This window comes from Clarias gariepinus, chromosome 3 (genome assembly GCF_024256425.1).
Source record: "Clarias gariepinus isolate MV-2021 ecotype Netherlands chromosome 3, CGAR_prim_01v2, whole genome shotgun sequence".
Classification (NCBI taxonomy): Eukaryota; Metazoa; Chordata; class Actinopteri; order Siluriformes; family Clariidae; genus Clarias; species Clarias gariepinus.
Window position 1 is genome coordinate 44,903,661 of NC_071102.1, and position 12,919 is coordinate 44,916,579.

Consider the following 12,919-nt stretch of genomic DNA (forward strand, 5'->3'; position numbering starts at 1 on the left):
CGTCTTTTCAATTTCACTGTAAGCAGCTGTGATTCACTTCTGGGTCTTGGTAAACAATTCACTGTAGTTTCTACTTCAGATGCAACTGAAATTACAGCTCCTTTTATAGCTCTCTGTTGGCCTTTGGGAAGTGTTAAAATTTTCGCAAAGGGAATATACTTTGCAATGACATGTCTTTCTAGAATATTCAAATCACATAGTTCTGGAGGAATGGGAGTGAACTGAAGCTTATTAGCTACAGCAATATCTGGCATTAGACCTCTCAAAAGTGTTGTATGGCAGCTGTGACAGATCCATTCTGTTTTCATGTGTTCCAAAGGACATGGATCAGGGCAGTCAGAGCAGATGTGAACATAGTTTCCAGTCAAGCAAAGTGCAGCAACTGTGGGATTTTGTTTATATTTATGCACTTCACAATTACGCACTTGATTAAAGAAGAGCGCTCTGGCACAGCATTTACATACGTAAGATGGCCCCTGTTTTATAACATCTCTAAAAATATTTAAGGCTCTTAACCTGACTTGATCTTGTACTATATCATGCTGGTTATCTTGCAATGTTTCTCTCTGCCGGCGCATCAAATAAATTTTTTTGTATTTGTACTGTATCTCTTGTGCACAATGTACTTTGTGAAGTATCTTAAGTGCAGATGTTTTGTTTTTAGATTTGAATAAATAGTATTCTTTCTGACGGGCCCTAAAATGAGCATCACAGTGATAATGCTTCTGTAAAACTTCCTTTCTTTTTTTATAAAAATTAGGATCATTTTTGCATCGGTTTGTGTAATAGTCCTTTTGTCTTTGCCTAAAAATTGGATCTTTTAAATATCGGTCAACAAGGTATTGCTTATGCTGTTCCTTATACTTAACATTATCCCTGTAATTTTGAATTACATAATTCTTTTGTCTCTCTCTGAATTGTTCTTTATTCTTGTAATTTTGAATTACATAATTCTTTTGTCTCTCTCTGAATTGTTCTTTATTCCTGTAATTTTGAATTACATAATTCTTTTGTCTCTCTCTGAATTGTTCTTTATTCCCGTAATTTTGAATTACATAATTCTTTTGTCTCTCTCTGAATTGTTCTTTATTCCTGTAATTTTGAATTACATAATTCTTTTGTCTCTTTCTGAATTGTTCATCATTCTTGTAATTTTGAATCATATAGTTCTTTTGTCTCTCTCTGAATTGTTCATCATTCTTGTAATTTAAGGTTATTTTACTCTTTTTATTCCCTCTGCATTTTTTATTATTCCAATAGTTGTTCTTCATGGCTTGGTTATGTCTTTGTCTATATTCACTGCTTGTTTTATAATCATAGACTTTACGTACAGCCTGTTTTTTGTCATAAACACCTTGCCTCTGAACCATTTCTTTGTGCCATTTTTTAAAGTAAGACCTTCGCTTTCGAGTCTTGTTGAGTTTTTCTGTTTGCTTGGCCGTGAATTGTGAATTCTGGTGATTTGGAGCTGACAATGATAACTGATCCTGTGACAGAAGTTCACTCAGTGGTAATTTTTTTAATTTGTCTTGATTTTTAATGACAGCAGTCTGAACTTCCATTTTATCTTGATTAATCAAGAGGGCTTGTTCATCAGTTGATGTGGCTCTGTTAACAGCAGTTTCGGACAGTTGTTGAACTGGATCTTGGACTTGAACATGTTGTAGGACATCAGCAGATGTACATTGTTCATTGTTTGCTGAAGTTTTGTTCTCAAACGAGACAGATGGTTGCACCTCATGTTCAAGGTCACAGGAGACTTCAGTACGTACACAGCTTTCAGTCATCATGTGAATGAATGATACAGGTAGCAACTCAAACTGTTCCTGGTCTCTCAAATCAAAGCACCCTTGAAACAAAATTAAAAGCCTTTCGATAAGATCCGACAGTTGATGAAATGTCAGACAAATAGCCGTACCTGTGCCTTTCTCAGCAGGCATTCCATGAATTGATCTGGAGTGAGGATCAAAATAACCAAACCTCCCTGATCGATCTCTGAACACAGCGATACACATCGCTCCACACATTAGCAGCGCGTCGCTCACGTCAGCTCTGAGACATTGCAGCGTGTTTTCAAGGTTTTCATATTGGCCAATAGCCGGTGCGTCTTGAAGAAAGCCAAACCTCTGGGGATGTTTGAGGATGCTGTAGGAGCGTACGTTCGTCCTAATAGTGTCAGGGAGCTCGTCAAAATTTAAGAAATCTTGTACGAACTTTCCATTTCTTTGCAGTGTTTGTTTGACACGAGTATACATGGCATCACCTTTCTGTAGTACGCGATCCAAATCCAAACTTTGCAGCTCATTGCATTCATTGTGCACTGCGAGAAACATTAATGAATTACACGTACATTGATGACCTCTGGAGTACACACGGTACCTCGCATCAATTTGACTGTGGGTCGCCGCAACGGACCGCACGTACGGATTTACCTCAGTCGTACCTGATGCAGAATTGTTGCTGCCATGGTTACCAACTGAATACTCGAGATTTCGACGCTGCTTCTGGCTGCGACTTCTCTTCCCTTTTCTAGGCATTGTGATGACACTATGTTACTAGTAGCAAATAAATAAGTTACTCAACGAACCTTTTTCGTTAGAAAAAACAATGAATCAATCACAGCAGTTTAAGCTATTAGTTTTAACAGATACTTCATCAATAGAAAAACAAAGCCTCTTAAATTCTAGATTTTAGCCAAAAATTAACTGATATTAGGAGGGATCAAATTCTATACTTTATTCAAAAATAAATTATACTGCAAGTTAAATTGAAACTTGACACAATGGGTAAACAAACAAATTTGATCTTTCACAAAATATTCGATGGAAATGGAACTATTATTCGATCAGACTATTTATGTCAAAGTATTTAACTACAAATATACTGTAGCGTTGTCAGTAAACAGTAAAGGTAAATATATAGACAGAATGTGCTATAAAAGGACAGAGCAACTGAATTAATACAATGTTAAAACAGGTAATCTCGCTCAAGGTATTTAACTTCTATATGAAATAGAACTAAAACACTGTAGAGTTGAATACACTATATAAGACTGCACAAGCTGAGATAAAGAACTAAACTGCTCAAACGAATATCACCAAAAATATATTAAAATGGTGTATAAAATGTCACCCAAATGATAATGTCAGTTGTGAAATCAATTAATACAATATAGATCAATGTTACAACAACCGAACAGAAAGTGGACTTCTTAATGAAAAAAGATTTAAAGCAGTCAGTGATACAAAAGTTTAATATGTGATCCAGACAAGACTAGAAAATGAACACTATGTGAAGGAAAACAGCTGGTTATTAAACAAATGTGTTTTGCTGTTGCTGATTTTCCAACGTAGTCCTCAGATCAGCGTTGATCAAGAAGGCAGCAGGGCAGACTGGAACTACAGCACGTCCTTCTTTCAGCACTGTAAAAATGGGTTCAAGTTTGGGGGTTAAGTTTGGGGGTTAGGTTTGGGTGTTTTTGGTTTGGGTGTTTTGGGTTCTGTTTTTTTGGGTTTGGGTGTTTTGGGTTCTGTTTTTTTGGATTCAAAGTTTGGGCTTCTGTTTTTTGGGATTCTGGCTCTTTTTTTAAGGTGCGTTAGCAAGCTGCTTAGGTGCGTTTGGAATGTTTTGCATGGGGAGAGTGCAGATAGGTTGCGTTTGGGGTGCAAGCAAGCAAGCAGCAAGCAGAGCAGCAGCGTTTGGAAAGGCCAGGCCAGTTATTTTGTTTGTTTGTGAAGAGAAAGTAAGAAACCGGCAAAGGTTTAAGCAAACAAGCAAGACAAAGGTTGGAGTGAAAAAGGATATAAGGTATTGACAGGACAGGACAGGACAGGACAGGATAGACAACAAACAAACAGAGAAAAAAAAACAACAAATTAGTTACATTCTTAAACAAATATGCCTATAGATATGTATAGATAGATATGTATACATACATACATACACACTTTTCATATTTACATTTAATGATTAAATAATTGTACTACATTGTCATTGCATTGCAATCCAATCATGGTTTTGAATGCATAAACAAGGTACTTAATATTTGTAGTAAAGCCTGGATTATCTTGCACAGCTGTAACAGTGAGTATAGAACAATGGAATCAGTTTGTGCAGTGTTTGATGTATAGCCATTTACATTGTTCTTGCAGTCTGCCTATAATGTGTTTATATTTTAAAGTCAAGGGTTACTTGAAGACAAAGTTGAATGAGTTTTTTGCTGATCTAAGTAATCAATAATCCCTACTTTAACTATAACCCCTACGTTTAACAATCATACTTACCTAGATGGACAAGACGAACAATTTACTGTAGACAAAAAAAAGACAATTTAGATTTGTTAACAGTTAAAAAAAAGTCCTCAAGACCACATTTTTGTTTAAGTTTACATGGTACAATTTTCTTTATGATTTATTATTTTGTCCCATAGTAAAGTATAAATATACTGCAGTGATTTTAAAACTTTGTAGCAATCAAACATTAATCTTAATCAAGAGAACCTAAATGTATACAGTACTAATTGTCAACACAATCTAGCATTACAGTAGTACTTACATGGTGAGCTTCACCAGGTGTGACCAATGCTGCGAACAAGAAAAAAGAAAAAAAAAAAGAAAAACAAACAAAAGTTTCATTTCAACAGCCTGCAGCATTTCTTATTTACTATGAAGATAAAGCAAACAATGTGTGTAATTTTAAATGTTTAACATTGTTACACCAAAGGTTGATGTTGCTCCATAATAATGTATTAACATACTGCAGTGATTTTAAAACTTTCGAGCAATCAAACATTAATCTCGAATCAGGAGAACCTAAATGTATACAGTGCTAATCGTCAACACAAACTAGCATTACAGTAGTACTTACATGGTGAGCTTCACCGAAATGGTCCCTGAAAAGCAGTAGTAAAGTAACATACAAACTTAACATTTGAATGACACCAAATGAATAGTGTTTATATTTTAAAGTCAAGGGTTACTTGAAGACAAAGTTGAATGAGTTTTTTGCTGATCTAAGTAATCAATAATCCCTACTTTAACTATAACCCCTACGTTTAACAATCATACTTACCTAGATGGACAAGACGAACAATTTACTGTAGACAAAAAAAGGAAGAAAAAAAAGACAATTTAGATTTGTTAACAGTTAAAAAAAAGTCCTCAAGACCACATTTTTGTTTAAGTTTACATTGTACAATTTTCTTTATGATTTATTATTTTGTCCCATAGTAAAGTATAAATATACTGCAGTGATTTTAAAACTTTCGAGCAATCAAACATTAATCTCGAATCAAGAGAACCTAAATGTATACAGTGCTAATCGTCAACACAAACTAGCATTACAGTAGTACTTACATGGTGAGCTTTACCAGGTGTGACCAATGCTGCGAACAAGAAAAAAGAAAAAAAAAAAAAGGTACATTTCAACAGCCTGCAGCATTTCTTATTTACTATGAAGATAAAGCAAACAATGTGTGTAATTTTAAATGTTTAACATTGTTACACCAAAGGTTTATGTTGCTCCATAATAATGTATTAACATACTGCAGTGATTTTAAAACTTTCGAGCAATCAAACATTAATCTCGAATCAGGAGAACCTAAATGTATACAGTACTAATTGTCAACACAAACTAGCATTACAGTAGTACTTACATGGTGAGCTTCACCAGGTGTGACCAATGCTGCGAACAAGAAAAAAGAAAAAAATAATAAAAACAAACAAAAGTTACATTTCAACAGCCTGCAGCATTTCTTATTTACTATGAAGATAAAGCAAACAATGTGTGTAATTTTAAATGTTTAACATTGTTACACCAAAGGTTTATGTTGCTCCATAATAATGTATTAACATACTGCAGTGATTTTAAAACTTTCGAGCAATCAAACATTAATCTCGAATCAGGAGAACCTAAATGTATACAGTACTAATTGTCAACACAAACTAGCATTACAGTAGTACTTACATGGTGAGCTTCACCAGGTGTGACCAATGCTGCGAACAAGAAAAAAGAAAAAAAAAAGAAAAACAAACAAAAGTTACATTTCAACAGCCTGCAGCATTTCTTATTTACTATGAAGATAAAGCAAACAATGTGTGTAATTTTAAATGTTTAACATTGTTACACCAAAGGTTTATGTTGCTCCATAATAATGTATTAACATACTGCAGTGATTTTAAAACTTTCGAGCAATCAAACATTAATCTCGAATCAGGAGAACCTAAATGTATACAGTGCTAATCGCCAACACAAACTAGCATTACAGTAGTACTTACATGGTGAGCTTCACCGAAATGGTCTCTGAAAAGCAGTAGTAAAGTAACATACAAACTTAACATTTGAATGACACCAAATAAATAGTAAAATGACAGCAACAAATATGTACACACCTGTAATGCAGAGTGGATGGCTCTTAAAAGAGCCTTTGGGTTTGTCAAGACTGGATGTTGGCTCCTGTAAAGGGAAAAAATAAATAAATCACCAAAAACTATGTTAAATGTTATATTATTTTGATGTGTGAGAACTTGGAAAGAGTGAACCAAAAAGGATACTTACTTAGCACAAGCAATGTGCTACAAACTGCTTTCAGAAGTCTAGAGGTAAGAAAACATCACAGAACATATGAGTTAATCTAAAAAGAATATATATCATTAAGCTAGTGAAAGTAGGTTTTTTAGCTATGAGAAATAAATGATGATCTGTCAGGCTGTCAAATACTTACACAACAGGAGCAGCAGCTTTTTTGCACACAAGGAAAAGGGAGAAATAGATCAGATTATAATGGTATGCATGAATGGACATGAGCTTCCACTAAAAATAAAAATAAATGGCATTATTAATGTTTGCCAGTCAAGTAGACTAGCTTTAGTTGCTTTTGCAATAGAAATGTGAGCATTATGTTATGATTTTGCTTAAAACTCACTTAAAATGCCATTGACTGATTGAAACAACTTACATTTTTGATTTGATTAAGCTTGTTATTATTAAATGAGACAAAATAATTAATATTAGGCTAATACACATTGATAAGCGCTATGTCCATTATATTGCATTAGAACTATTATGAAATATTACTTTTGAAAATACCCGAGATAACTTAACGAACAGACAAACCATATATTGCTGCCCTTGGATGTTTATTGTATGCATCTTTCTTCAGTCAATACGTCAATATATATTTATGCAGCAAACGTTACAGCGATATGTGTGATTCGTGAAATACAGACGGTCGGTCACCGGACGAGACCCGTGGTATCGCCTCACGCCGCGTCACGTTTTTAAAACACATTATGTTCCGTGAGTGAACCCACACCGGAGGCGTCCGGCTACGCCGTGTTTACTCGCTGTTTGAGTTGTTCTAGACACGGCTCTTCTCATCCGGTGAAAAAAAAAACTAGTAATACGGCTCTCAAAATAAAAGTCAAGTAAACTGAATTGATGAAAATTCATAAATATTTGTCCAACTGTACACACTTTTCAGCTAAAAGTCCTGAGGGACGTTGTTTAATCACGACCGTACAGGTGTAAGCTGTATCTTACATTTGTTGCTAATTTCTTTAAAATGTGGTGTTTTGTTCCTGATTAAAATATAACGTTACACGTTTAATAACTTGTCCAATATGTATCGACTTAACCCGCCCCAGATCCATATCTCGGCCATTTCATTTTCAAAATGACAATGATAGCAACAACAATAAAAGGATGCAAATTCATAAATACCTTCAATTACTTCAGAAATTACCTCAGAATAGCAGTTGTGGCTAGTCGGCCGGTTTATAGTTTAAACAGCAACAATTAATACTTGAATCAGTCCCAATTAATTAATTCACAACTATTTCGATTATTTTTTTCCAAATTTTAAAAATAAATCCTCAAATATTTATCAGAAATTTGAGACGCTTACCTGAGGGACGCAATAACGGAAGTCAAAAGCGGATGAGTGACTCTCTACGTTCCAGCGGTCTCATTGGTTATAATTAATCACGTGCTGAAGCGCTGATAACGGTCATTTATGTGTGTAGGTTTAAAATTATATTACCAAACATTAATTTTCTCTCATTTTGATGAAAAAAATAAATAAATAAATAAAAATTGGGGACTACATTACTAAATAAACCCAACAATAATCAGTAAACAAATCAGTAAATTAGGGCAAGGTTTTATTGGGAGAAAGGAAATTTCAATACATCCATCATTTTATATTAAAAATACTTTCATTTAAAAAGAAATACAAATAATTAAGTTCATTTTCAATCAATTTCAATACAACATGTTAGTGACATTCATCAATGTGTGTAATGTGCGCTGCAGGTGCAAAACATTTTGGATTATTATCCAAGTTGTAGGCTAGTCAATATGGGTGGTATCTGACATTAAGGATCCGCAACTGTAACCACAAACTCCATAGTGAATGAATCTATCTATCTATCTATCTATCTATCTATCTATCTATCTATCTATCTATCTATCTCACTGTAATCTGACTATTTCTATCTATCTATAGACTCAATCATGAATCTATCTATCTATCAATCTATATATCTGTAACTGTCTATCTGTCTGACACTATCTATCTATCTGTCTTTTAAACCTTTTAAACTTAAACTGTTTTAACTTTTTTAACTTCTTAAACTATTTTAAACTTTTCACACTTTTAAACTTTTATCTCCGGCTTTCTCAAGCCAACTTAAAGTTTGTCTAAACAAACTTTTGTATCTAGTTATTATTAAGTTGGCTTGAGAAAGCCAACTTACTGATATCCGACTTAAACTTATTAAGTTGGCTTGAGAAAGCCAACTTACTGATATCCGACTTAAACTTATTAGTGGTGCTTGCAAAGCATCACTATTGTTATCTTGCAGGCTTATTATTATTCTTTTTCTTATTCTTTTTCTTCTTCTTCTTCCGTATGAAAGTTCGGCGCGTAACTAGTCCCGCACCGTTTGTCGTAGACCCATGAGTGAGGTGTCAAATCGTGCGGCCTATACGGGAATGGGGTGCTATGACTTTTCTAAGGGGTGGGCGGTTAATTGCCCCCGCAGGGGACAATTAACCGGCCAAAAAATCCCATAGACTTAACATTACGGCCAACTTTGACGGATTGTAGCGCAGAGAGGGAATCTTGTGGAAACGTAAACTTTTCCAGATTTGAAAAGGTTTGCAACCTGTGTCAGAAGATACCCCGCACAAGGGGATACGTTCGACCCCCGGGGCAAGAGGGCTCCCCAAAGTTGCCCCATAGAATTTGAATGGGGATTTTGGCAACTTTGCCCATTGACTTATAATGGGAGTTAAAAAAAATTACTAGTGCCGCACCGTTCGTCATAGACCCATAAATGAGGTGTCAAACCGTGCGGCTTATTCGGGAGTAGGGTGCTCTGACTGTTGGAAGGGGTGGGTGGTTAATTGCCCCCGCAGGGGGCAATTAACCACCTACAGACTTAACATTGAGACCAACTTTAAGTCCCATGAGTGAGGTGTCAAACCGTGCGGCCCATCTTCGGGAACGGGGTGCTGTGACTTTTCTGAGGGGTGGGTGGTTAATTGCCCCCGCAGGGGGCAATTAACCGCCCACAGACTTAACACTGAGAACAACTTTGACTGAGTCTTGCACCGTTCGTCGTAGACCCATGAATGAGGTGTCAAACCGTGCGGCTTATTCGGGACTAGGCTGCTCTGACTGTTCGAAGGGGTGGGTGGTTAATTGCCCCCGCAGGGGGCAATTAACCACCCACAGACTTAACATTGAGACCAACTTTGACCGAGTCCCATGAGTGAGGTGTCAAACCGTGCAGCCCATCTTCGGGAACGGGGTGCTGTGACCTTTTTAAGGGGTGGGTGGTTAATTGCCCCCGCAGGGGGCAATTAACCACCCACAAACTTAACATTAATTTAACTGTGGAACCGACTGTCGTAGAGACACTCTTTTGCATGTATCATCATGCTCATAAGCCACGCCCCCTAGCACCTTTATTAGCATGCTGTTAGCATGATGCTAACGCGATTAGCATTTTGCTAGCATGATGCTAACAAAATTAGCATCTTGCTAGCTTCATGCTAATTTCATCAGCACATCGCTAGCATGATGCTAACGCTATTAGCATGTCGCTAGCATTATGCTAACTTTTCGCTAATAACATGTATAGAATGTTCCTAGCATCATGCTAGTGTAATTAGCACGATGTTTAGCTGATTAGCATGGTGCTAGCTTGATGCTAGCTATATTAGCATGTTGCTATCAAGATCCCATTGTCGTAGAGATATGGAGGGTCAGAGTTTCGCCACGGCAAGCACCACTCACATTTTCTTCAGGAAATGTACCTCTCTAGTTATTATTATTATTCCGAGACTAAATTTATAAACTCTATCTCCTCCTAGAGCTTTAACTCCACTAACTCCAAACTCGGCCCAGACCTTCAGACTGATCTCACGGGGTGTGCTATATCTTTTCTAACTGATCGGACTTACTAATTGCCCCGCAGGGGCAATTAAGCGGCCCAAAAATCCCATTGACTTAACATTGAGACGAATTTTGACGGTTTGTTGCGCAGAGAGGGAATTTTGTAGAAACGTTAAATTAACCCTATTTGAAGATGTTTGCAGCCTTTGTCAAAAGATACCATGCACAAGGGTATAAGTTTTACCCCCGGGGCAGGAGAGGTCCCCAATTTGCCCCATTGACATATAATGGGGATTTTGGCGATGAACTAGTCCCGCACCATTTATCGTAGACCCATGAGTGAGGTGTCAAAGCGTGCAGAATATTCGGGAAGAATTTTTCTATGACTCTCCTAAGGGGTGGGCGGTTAATTGCCCCCGCAGGGGGCAATTAACCGTCCCATTGACTTATAATGGGGATTTTAGCGAATTATAACTGGTCCCGCACCGTTCATCGTAAACCAACAAATGAGGTGTCAAACCGTGCGCCTTATTCGGGAATGGGGTGCCGTGACTCTTCTAAGGGGTGGGTGGTTAATTGCCCCCGCAGGGGGCAATTAACCACCCACAGACTTAACATTGAGACCAACTTTGACCGAATCCCATGAGTGAGGTGTCAAACCGTGCGCCCTATTCGGGAATGGGTTGCCGTGACTCTTCTAAGGGGTGGGTGGTTAATTGCCCCCGCAGGGGGCAATTAACCCCCCACAGACTTAACATTAAAACCAACTTTGACCGAGTCCCATGAGTGAGGTATCAAACCGTGCGCCTTATTCGGGAATGGGTTGCCGTGACTCTTCTAAGGGGTGGGTGGTTAATTGCCCCCGCAGGGGGCAATTAACCACCCACAGACTTAACATTGAGACCAACATTAACCGAATCCCATGAGTGAGGTGTCAAACTGTGCGCCCTATTCGGGAATGGGTTGCCGTGACTCTTCTAAGGGGTGGGTGGTTAATTGCCCCCGCAGGGGGCAATTAACCACCCACAGACTTAACATTTAAACCAACTTTGACCGAGTCCCATGAGTGAGGTGTCAAACCGAGCGCCTTATTCGGGAATGGGGTGCTGTGACTTTTCTAAGGGGTGAGTGATCAATTGCCCTCGCAGGGGGCAATTAACCCCCCACAGACTTAACATTGAGACTAACTTTGCCCGAGTGCCATGAGTGAGGTGTCAAACCGTGCGCCTTTTTCGGGAATGGTGTGCTATGACTTTTGGTAGGGATCCGTCGCACGGTTTTCCCGAAATTCCCAAATAACCACCCCATTTTCCCCTATTCATTTCAATGGGAAATGGCCCGAAAAAGGGTGAAAACATGGGTCACTTTGAAAGCTTACCGTTCGGCCATAATTCGTCGTAGAAACATCATTCAAAGTTTAAACGGGTCACAAGGCTTTGGACTTTTACGGATTGGGTCCATGTTTTTATAACTTTTACGGTTGCTTTACGAGAGCAGTTTAAGTTTGATGAAAATTTTGATTTTTCACCACGCGTGCCACTGTCAACTGCCATATTCACAGAGTGTGAATCGGAGGGTGTCTTTACACTGTCACCACGTCAATATAATACACTCTACGGGCATATGGATTCAATATGTCATAGTCAGGAAGTTCCTGCCACTCACGGTGAAAGAATTTTTGCGATCGGACCTACGGTTCTCGGTTGGGAAGCGTTTGTTTGAGAGCTTAATTATTACAGTTTGCGGTTCTCTGTGTCTGTCACAGAAGAGTGTGCGTGTGCATGCACGACCCATCCCCCACACCAACGACTTGTTAATGCCAATTAGACTCAATCAAACTTCTCTTCTATGTACTATTTCTAACCCATTCAAACTCATTCAAACTCATCTATCTATCTATCTATCTATCTATCTATCTATCTATCTATCTGTAATCTGATTATTTCTATCTATCTATAGACTTCCCTTCTATGTACTATTTCTAACACATTTTAACTCATTCAAACTTATCTAACTTTTCTAATCTATCTATCATCTGACTATTTTAACTAATCTATCTATCTATCTATCTATCTATCTATCTATCATCTGACTATTTATAACTAATCTATTTATCTATGTAACTATCTATCATCTGACTATTTCTAACTAATCTATCTATCTATCTATCTATCTATCTATCTATCATCTGACTATTTCTATCTATCTATCTATCTATCTATCTATCTATCTATCTATCTGTAATCTGACTATTTTTATCTATCTATAGACTCAATCATGAATCTATCTATCAATCTATATATCTGTAACTGTCTATCTGTCTGACACTATCTATCTATCTATCTATCTGTCTTTTAAACCTTTTAAACTTAAACTGTTTTAACTTTTTTAACTTCTTAAACTATTTTAAACTTTTCACACTTTTAAACTTTTATATCCGGCTTTCTCAAGCCAACTTAAAGTTTGTCTAAACAAACTTTTGTATCTAGTTATTATTAGTGGTGCTTGCAAAGCATCACT

The 12,919-nt window shown here is 37.2% G+C and overlaps 1 long non-coding RNA gene across 10 annotated transcripts; it reads right to left on the reverse strand.

The window, feature by feature from the left end:
- Positions 1 to 3,235: 3,235 nt before the first annotated feature.
- On the reverse strand, positions 3,236 to 8,614 carry LOC128519077 (uncharacterized). 10 transcript variants are annotated; one of them, XR_008357825.1, is made up of 10 exons: positions 6,722 to 7,100; positions 6,556 to 6,593; positions 6,390 to 6,453; positions 6,276 to 6,300; positions 5,355 to 5,383; positions 5,071 to 5,095; positions 4,867 to 4,891; positions 4,555 to 4,583; positions 4,284 to 4,308; positions 3,236 to 3,603 (listed from the first exon to the last, which is right to left on the reverse strand). It is a non-coding gene; the product is annotated as an uncharacterized LOC128519077 (long non-coding RNA). The 10 variants fall into 10 exon arrangements; XR_008357820.1 differs by lacking the exon at positions 5,355 to 5,383 and adding an exon at positions 5,965 to 5,993; XR_008357818.1 differs by lacking the exons at positions 4,867 to 4,891; positions 5,071 to 5,095 and adding an exon at positions 7,114 to 8,614 and having other exon boundaries at positions 6,722 to 6,737.
- Positions 8,615 to 12,919: the final 4,305 nt, after the last annotated feature.